Below are 10,000 nucleotides of genomic sequence, written 5' to 3' on the forward strand. Positions count from 1 at the left end.
TTATCGCTTAACCTAACTGTGGCTGTACCAGATTATCGCTTAACCTAACTGTGGTTGTACCAGATTATCCCTTAACCTAACTCAATTTGTCCCTTAACCTAACTCAATTTGTCCCTTAACCTAACTCAATTTGTCCCTTAACCTAACTCAATTTGTCCCTTAACCTAACTCAATTTGTCCCTTAACCTAACTCAATTTGTCCCTTAACCTAACCCACGTTGTCCCTTAACCTAACCCACGTTGTCCCTTAACCTAACCCACGTTGTCCCTTAACCTAACCCACGTTGTCCCTTAACCTAACCCACGTTGTCCCTTAACCTAACCCACGTTGTCCCTTAACCTAACCCACGTTGTCCCTTAACCTAACCCACGTTGTCCCTTAACCTAACCCACGTTGTCCCTTAACCTAACCCACGTTGTCCCTTAACCTAACCCACGTTGTCCCTTAACCTAACCCACGTTGTCCCTTAACCTAACCCACGTTGTCCCTTAACCTAACCCACGTTGTCCCTTAACCTAACCCACGTTGTCCCTTAACCTAACCCACGTTGTCCCTTTGCCTAACATAGTTCACTGCTCGGAATCTCTGGTGTCGTTGTTATCCTCATGTAGATGTCTTGCGAGTGTTGCTTACTTTCCACATATTCCCGCTATCCACTGTCAATTGTACTGCAATAGGACTATATCGCCCCCCCCCCCCCTCTGCCCCTCTCTTTGTGTCTCCGTCCTCTCAAGCTGGTCGGTCTGGCGTTTGAGTGTTAAATGAGCCTCGCAGCTGTTCAGTTGCGTTCAGATGTCGACGCCCTCAGTGTACGTCGTGGTATGGTCTGTGTCCATTGTCCGCTGATGTCGTACGCGTAACCCACACGCTGTACCGATCATCGGTAGTTACGTACAGAGTGAAGTAGTGTGATACGTGTGACCGTACGCTGGCTGTGCCCAACGGTGTCGAATCTCAATTTCCATATGTTGTGCTCGATGCTACTTGTCTCGTCTCCCAATAACAGCTAGGTTGCACTGTGGTACGCCGTAGAGGCGTGTGGGAGGAACGTACGAACGCATTGTATGTCACCCTGGGTCGCTGGGGGTGGTGGTGCGGTGAGTCAGGTCAGGTCAGCGTGAGCCGTGTGATGTAGTGACGCGTGTATTCCGACTTTGTCGTATTGCCTCACACAAAGTGCTACCCTGGTGGACCGCGTTCCATATCTGGGACATGCCGCAGATGCCGGTTGACAGTGGATCGCGGAAGGGACATCGCATACGTGCGCGGGCCACCTTCCACGTGTTCTCTTCTGCACATGTCGCAGTGTGTATGTGGTCTGATGTAGCGTGTCGTGACACATGACATCCTGGCATGCAAGAATTGTTGAATTCGCAAATGTAGGTGGACATCTACGTTTACTGCCCAAGATACGCAAATGAACTGGAAATCCGTTGTTGAGCGGTTGTTCACGCTGGAGGTGAATCTGTGATGGCGACGATCGGTACAGCTATTAACCGGTTGTTTCAGCGGTACCCGCCACATCCACACACGTGACTAGGCCCATGTGGGTATGAAGCGATACGCGGCGGTGGCTTGGTGGGACTGTTCCCGGCCGGTGAAGGGGGGCCGCCCGGCGTGTTGGCCGCGCGCTGCGTGGGCGCACGCGCAACAGGCGGCTGGTGGGGGGCGCCGAGTGGCAGGAGCGCCAGCCGACGGGCTCGGCAGGCGGCGCAGCTACGCTGCGGCGCACCCTGCACGCGGCGCCTGGCGGCCAAAGTTGGTTCAGCCGAGCCCGGTGCGAAGCGCGGTGGACATCTGCAGTGTGCTGGTCTGATTGAGGACTGTGTGCGTTGAGGATGCGCCGCCGCCTGGCACTCGGCGCCGCGACGCCGTCTGCTGCTCGGTCGCCCCAGCGGTTCTCGCAGGTGGTTTGTATCGCAGTTGTGCGGACGTGTTGGCGCGTGCGCTGTGCTGGGAGAGTTCGCTTCTGCACCCAAGTGGGGCTTTGCCCTTGTGTGGCGCTGGCGTTGGAGCTGCCGGTCACCATAGGTGGCGCGTGTTGTCTCCCGCCGGCAATGCCACGACAGCACGCTCCCGGGCCTCTGTCGGCAGCGGCAAGCTCAGTTGGGAGCAAGGGTGTTCGCACTAAAACCGTCTACTCGCCTAACTCCGGGCGATTGCGCCTCTCTCGAAACCGACCAAGTACCTAGGACGGCGCTGCGCGCCGCCGGGACCTGAGAGGGTTTCGAGGTGTATCGTGCAGGGGAGCTCGGCCTCCTCCTGTTTGCAGAATAATTGAGCGGACGCTTGCGTGTTCGCGCGGGCCCCCGGGACACACTCCCGGGCGGCCGGCTGCTCAGCTCTAGTTGACGCAGCTCCCTGGTTGATCCTGCCAGTAGTCATATGCTTGTCTCAAAGATTAAGCCATGCATGTCTCAGTACAAGCCGCATTAAGGTGAAACCGCGAATGGCTCATTAAATCAGTTATGGTTCCTTAGATCGTACCCACGTTACTTGGATAACTGTGGTAATTCTAGAGCTAATACATGCAAACAGAGTCTGGCGTGAGGTCGGTCGCTCGACGGCGCGTTCGGCGCGGGCCCGCCCGTAGCCGGCGCGCCGTAAGGCACGGAGGCTCGCACTGGGGCGTATCGCTTCCAGACGGGCGTGCCGCGGCACTCCTCACAGGGGAAGTGATGTGTCTCTTACAACCTCTCCTTCCCAAGTGGCTCTTTCCGCCTTCCCGTGGTGCCAGACGTTAAGCTCGGCATTTTGCCTTGCGACAAAAGGGAGAGCTGCGACCCAACCCGATGCGAAAGCGAAGGGTGCGTGGCACAGGGGGAGCTGTGTCAAGGGACGAACATCTGTCCCTTCCTGTTCGCAGGGCCCAGACCAACAGGAGCTCTGCATGCCGGCGACTTCGTTTGTCGGCGTGGGATCGCGGCGCGAGTCGGCAAGGGTGCCTCGCCGCGCCCCTGGGTAACCGGGGCGTGTTCTGCCAAACCCAGGAGGTGGTGACATCGCCTGGGCCAGGTTAACTGGGTCCAGACCGCCGAACGTCTGGGGGACCGGCCCGCCACCTGAGTAGGAGTGGGTCCTTGGCCGTAAGGTGGAAACTCGGGCTAGTAGGCGGCGAAGGGCGAGAGGTGCATCCGCCTCTCCGGAGTGCGGGGTGCAGTTGCCGAGGAGCGTCGCGTGAAATCGCCGATGACGGAGCCATCGATGGGGACCAGTGCGCTGGCAACGGCGCGCTGAACCCGGCAGCTCGAGAGGGCCCTTGACCTTGGGGCGAGGTCGGTGGGCGAGCTGCAAGAAGTCCCCCCCCATGCCAGAGGAGCCGGTCCGGGGTAAGAGACGGGCTCCCACCTTTTTTATATCACTCGTAAATCATGGCGACGACAGATACGAGTGATTCGAGTGCGCCTCAACGTGCGTCTACTGCGCCTGATCCCTCTCCTCAGGACGAGCTGGGACAGGTCGAGAATGAGTCAGTTATGCAAAGACTTGCCAGAATAACTACGCTCATGGAGCAATCTGTAAAAAATGGCAAGATCAGCCAAGCCGGAATGTCAGCCATTAAAAATGAATTGGCAGCTTGGGCCATTGTCCATGCAAAACTAGAAGGTAGGCTAGAAGAATTAGTAAAAGAAAACAATAGACTAAGAAAGCAGCCAGTGAAAACTTGGGCGGCAGTGGCAGCGCAAGCTCCCACCAAGCCCAACACCACCAGAGAGACAATAAATAAGGTAACTAAGAGGCCAGATACGGCAGTCTTTTTGAGAACACTTCCTGGAGAAGACACAAGCATAAAGAAAATACAGGAGTTATTCACGAAAACCGTGGACCCTGTGAAGGAAAAAATAAAGATAAAGAGAATCAAACCGAGCAGGAACTCAGTCATCGTAGAAGTTGCCTCGGAAGAGGATAAAGAAAAGCTGCTGAAGAACCAAAAGCTGAACTCAGTGGTGAAATGTGAGCCACCAAGAAAAAGAAATCCTCTCGTCATACTATATGACGTGCCATCTATTATGACGAATGAAGAGTTGTCAGAGACAATCAGGGCACAAAATTTTGAGCATCTAAGCGCTGAAGAATTTAATAATTGTTTTAAACTTAGATTTAAAACGGGTCCACGAGGTCGTGATGTTGTACATCATGTCGCTGAAGTGACAGCACAGATGTGGAAGAACATCACAACAATGGGCAGGATCTATGTTGGCTTCCATGCCATCAACACCAAAGACTATGTCGTGGTACCTCGTTGCCACAACTGTGGTGACCTGGACCACATTCTCAGGCTGTGCACCAGGGAGCCGGCGTGCACCAAGTGCGGAGAAAGTGGCCATAATCGTAAGGACTGTAAAGGTACACAAATCTGCATACCATGCAAAAGCAGAGGGAAGAAGTCTTGCGGAGCTGTAGGTCGGAATTGCCCAACATACAGAATGTTGGAACAAAGATTAATCTCCAGAACTGATTATGGCTGAACTCGGCATACCGAACAGGATGCCGAAGCGCAAATCCCCGAGCAAGAGGAGGAGGGACGCTATGAGGGCAAGTAAATTCAAGTTATTTCTGAGGTCGCTTACGGGCGCCGGAAAACCTGAAACAACAGATATAGCCATTCAAACTGAGCCCCAATGGGTGAACATAGCAATACAAACAGATCTCCCTATAGCAGCAGCTCCCTCCTCTGAAAGCCGGGGAGCAGAGCCGATAAAACATCAGAAACGGCAAGGGCATCCTGCGGCCATAACAGTCTCTGAAAAGCAACAGAACAAGCATGAGAAACCGGTTCAAGAAAATGAAGTAACTAGCTCCAGCATAAATTCCACTGAACAGAGTACTCCAGTGGTCAGATTGCCACCTGTGGATCCTGTGAGGGTCTACCCTAATTTAGAATATACTATGCAGCTAGCAAGACTTGAACAGCCGGCTACCCTGACCACAGCCCTGAGACATGTGGTTCGTGTAGGACATGAAGAAGGAAGAAGGGTAACCTTCTCGGTGATGGAGGCTGTTGACAGAATCCAACTAAAATCAGTGAATCTCCCCACCGACTTTGGAGCCCTGCGGGACCTGCTACGAAAAGTCTTCGAAAGGAGAGGGGAGAAATTCAACTTAGACGACATTTACGAGCAGGCAGTTCTAGCCAATGGAAGAATTGCATTTGACTGGTCTAAAACCTGGCCAAATGACCGCATACATACATACTTCCCTTGATGACAAAGCTTAACATAGGACAACTAAATACACATAACAGCCGACTCGTAATGCAGGAACTCCGAAGGGAAGTGGAGGAGAGGAGATTGGATGTGCTCTGTCTACAGGAGCCGTACTCCCAAGCTGGAAAGGTCGCTTTTGCTGCCGCAACATGGCAGGTAATTAGCAAAGGAGAAGTCCCGAAAGCGGCGATAATAATAACAAATAAGCTCCTGAGAGTCACCACGCTCTCTCAATTCACAACTACCCACTGCAACGTCGTGGAGTTGCAATCCCCAACCGGAATCGTCTTTATAATAAACATGTACTTTCAGTACAGTGATAATATTGAAACACACTTAGATCACCTAACGAGAGTGACCACGGCGTTGCGGGGGAGAAAGTTGATAATTACAGCTGACATAAATGCCAAATCCCCCCTGTGGTACAGTGGCACACGAGATGCAAATGGGGAGAAGGTAGAAGAATTTATTATGGCAACCCAACTTGTGGTGGCTAATAGGCCGGGCAATCCTCCTACCTACACGGCGGGAGGAAGACAAGGGACAAATATTGACATAACTCTAACAACACCGAATGTTACAAACATACTCCAAAATTGGAAGGTAATAGGGAATGCCACCACAAGCGACCATAATTTAATAACTTTCACCATAGGGGATAGAGAGTGCCGCTGGGCCATGGGGTGGGAATTGCAATATAACTTTAATAGAGCAGATTGGGAGCGGCTAGCGAGGGAGTGCGACATTCCTCCAATACCGGGAGGGGACGCACAACAAGATATAGACGTAAACGACAGAACTGACGACATAGTGACCGCCATAACTAGAGCGGTGAGGGCTGCTGTACCAACCAGGAGGAGGGCCATGGCGGCCTCTCCGTCACCATGGACGCCTGAACTAGAGGAATTGCGTCAGTCTGTCAGAAGGCTAAGGAGGTACTACCAGCGCAGTGTCGTCTGGCAAGAGAAACAAAGATGGCAGTTGCGGTATAGGGAGGCCAAGCAACAGTTCCAAAAGGAACTACGCGAGGTCAGGACACGGAGCTGGGAACGCTATGTGCTCAGTCAACTTGTGCTGGATCCATGGGGACTTCCCTACAAGTTAGTGAGGGAAAAGATCCGCTCTCCTATGGAGCTATCAACTGTCAGGCACGGGGGCGGGATGACGGAGTCCTGGCAGGAAACTGCTGGGGTCCTCCTCCAGTCCCTGTTGCCTGATGACTATGCGGACGGGGAAACCGAAGCACAGCGGCAACTGCGAGAGGAGGATCAAGTGCAATATAACAACGATGCAGCGGTCTACCCCTTCTCGGAAGAGGAGGTGGCGGCCCACATAAAATCTCTCAAAAGAGGGAAAGCTCCTGGGCCAGATGGCATTGTGGCGGAGGTGGTGCAATTCCTGGCCCCCCAGCTGGTTGCGCCATTAACGCATTTATACAATGAATGCCTAAGGCAACAACAGTTCCCAAGGAGATGGAAAAAGGCAAATGTTGTCATTATAAAGAAAGGCCAAGATAAAGATCCAGCGGAAGTGAAGTCATACAGGCCAATCTGCCTGTTGGACTTGCTTGGTAAATTATTTGAGAAGTTGCTGGCTGACAGACTGGCGGCACACAGAGTTTTGTGCGGGATGAGCAGCAGGCAATTCGGTTTCAGGCCAGGGCGATCGGCATCTGATGCAATCGCCCTGGCAGCCGAGGTCTGCGGCTCAACCCCGCATAAATACGTGGTGGGCATCATGGTGGACATCAGTGGCGCCTTTGACAACCTGTGGTGGCCTTCGCTCTTCTCCTGCTTGCGGGAGAAAGAGTGTCCAGGGCCGCTATATGGTTGCCTGAGGAGCTATTGCGAGGAACGAGAGGTCTGGCTATCATCCTCTAGCGAGAGAGTTAGTAAAGTGATCACGAAAGGATGTCCCCAGGGATCGGTCCTTGGACCGCTTTTTTGGGACATCCATATGGAGCCTTTATTGGACAATCTACAACAATGCGAGGATGTGCTAGAGGTGATAGCCTACGCAGATGACCTCCTCCTGTTGGTCGGTGGCCGGAGCCGAGAAGACATTGAACCTAAGATAGAAAGGGCCATAGACAAACTTCAACAGTGGTGCCACACCACCAAAATGACAGTCTCACCAAGTAAGTCAACTTACTTACTGCTGAAAGGACAACTAACCAGGAACCCGACAGTCAGGATTGACGGTTCACCAGTATTACGAAGACGTGACACACGATACTTAGGAGTCATCATTGATGAGAAATGGAACTTCGGGAGGCACATTGAAACCGTAACCCAAAAGGCCCTACAAATTCTAAATAACCTCATTTCCATAGGACATAAAAGATTTCACCTCCCTCCACACCTCATTAAACTATATCATAATAGTATCTTAACCTCAGTGGTGGGTTACGGCTCGGGAGTCTGGGCGCATAGACTCACGAGGGTTGTGCCTGCCATGGCAGTGAGAAGGGTGCAAACAAGTATGATATTACGATCTGTGGGGGCTTATAGAACGTCTCCAGGGGGGGCCCTGTTAGTCATAATGGGGCTCTGCCCACTAGATATAAAGATAAGGGAGCAAGCAGCCTGGTATTGGGCAAAAAAGGGGAATCTAGGTAAAATTGAAGAGATTATGGGGGTGAGGGTGGCAAATAAGAGGGAAATTATGAAAAGGGGAGAAGAATTATGGCAGGGGACTTGGGAAACGGAGGAAACCGGACGTAGAACTTTTCAGTTCATTCCGGACGTGAGGGAACGCTTGCAAATGAAGTATTTTGAGCCAACAAAGGGATTGTTCCACTTTCTCACTGGACATGGACCCTACCCGACATACCTATGTCGGTTTGGGAAGAAGGCAACGCCCGCGTGTGACTGTGGCGTCCCGGAAGGTACTCCTGAACATGTGATCTACGAGTGTCCTCTCTTCAATGATGTTGCAGCCACACTCCGAGATAGACTACCAAACCAAGACACATACCAACTTCTGAGACGCGAAGATACCTTTCAACTGCTTAACACTCTGGCAAACGAGGTATCACGTAAGGTGTTGATGGAATATCTGAGGGACATGAATTAACATAAACTCAGAAATATACACCGATTTCGTCTAGATCCCTGTTCCCATACCGCCTGTGCGCGGACTGGCCGACTATCCACCATAGTTGGGATCCGCCGCGTGCAGGAATAGGGGGAGTAGGGGTCACCTTTACAAAAATGTAAAGCACCGGATTTGACTTAGGATAAGCTTAGTTTGTAGGAATTAGACTAGGATATTTACATTTAGGAAACTGCAGCGTAATAACATCTTGGCCTGCCCAGTGCCAGGGGCATGCTCTTCGGGTTTAGCTCGAAGAGCAAGGCAATTATCAGTAGGTTTATACTCTCTGCTGGCATATATGTGACGCTGCAGATGTTAGAACTTAGAAATAAGAAGTAGTATTTAATTGTAGGTATAGACAATAATATTAGTAATGCCCATCATTGTGTAACACCTGTAGCTCACTTACAAGTTAGAATTAAGAGCTGCATACTTGTAATAATCATTGTATAAAATACAGGCCCACTAATCAACTAAGGGAGTGGGTTATTAAGTATAACTATTATTGTAGTTGAAATAAATAAAGATTTTTTTTTTTTTTTAAAAAAAAAAAAAAAAAAAAAAAAAAAAACAGAGTCCCGACCAGAGATGGAAGGGACGCTTTTATTAGATCAAAACCAATCGGATTGGCTTGTCTGGTCCGTTTGCCTTGGTGACTCTGAATAACTTTGGGCTGATCGCACGGTCCTCGTACCGGCGACGCATCTTTCAAATGTCTGCCTTATCAACTGTCGATGGTAGGTTCTGCGCCTACCATGGTTGTAACAGGTAACGGGGAATCAGGGTTCGATTCCGGAGAGGGAGCCTGAGAAACGGCTACCACATCCAAGGAAGGCAGCAGGCGCGCAAATTACCCACTCCCGGCACGGGGAGGTAGTGACGAAAAATAACGATACGGGACTCATCCGAGGCCCCGTAATCGGAATGAGTACACTTTAAATCCTTTAACGAGTATCTATTGGAGGGCAAGTCTGGTGCCAGCAGCCGCGGTAATTCCAGCTCCAATAGCGTATATTAAAGTTGTTGCGGTTAAAAAGCTCGTAGTTGGATTTGTGTCCCACGCTGTTGGTTCACCGCCCGTCGGTGTTTAACTGGCATGTATCGTGGGACGTCCTGCCGGTGGGGCGAGCCGAAGGGGTGCTTTCGCGTCCCGAGGCGGACCCCGTTTAAATCCTACCAGGGTGCTCTTTGTTGAGTGTCTCGGTGGGCCGGCACGTTTACTTTGAACAAATTAGAGTGCTTAAAGCAGGCAAGCCCGCCTGAATACTGTGTGCATGGAATAATGGAATAGGACCTCGGTTCTATTTTGTTGGTTTTCGGAACCCGAGGTAATGATTAATAGGGACAGGCGGGGGCATTCGTATTGCGACGTTAGAGGTGAAATTCTTGGATCGTCGCAAGACGAACAGAAGCGAAAGCATTTGCCAAGTATGTTTTCATTAATCAAGAACGAAAGTTAGAGGTTCGAAGGCGATCAGATACCGCCCTAGTTCTAACCATAAACGATGCCAGCCAGCGATCCGCCGCAGTTCCTCCGATGACTCGGCGGGCAGCCTCCGGGAAACCAAAGCTTTTGGGTTCCGGGGGAAGTATGGTTGCAAAGCTGAAACTTAAAGGAATTGACGGAAGGGCACCACCAGGAGTGGAGCCTGCGGCTTAATTTGACTCAACACGGGAAACCTCACCAGGCCCGGAC

This window comes from Schistocerca gregaria, unplaced genomic scaffold (genome assembly GCF_023897955.1).
Source record: "Schistocerca gregaria isolate iqSchGreg1 unplaced genomic scaffold, iqSchGreg1.2 ptg000926l, whole genome shotgun sequence".
Classification (NCBI taxonomy): Eukaryota; Metazoa; Arthropoda; class Insecta; order Orthoptera; family Acrididae; genus Schistocerca; species Schistocerca gregaria.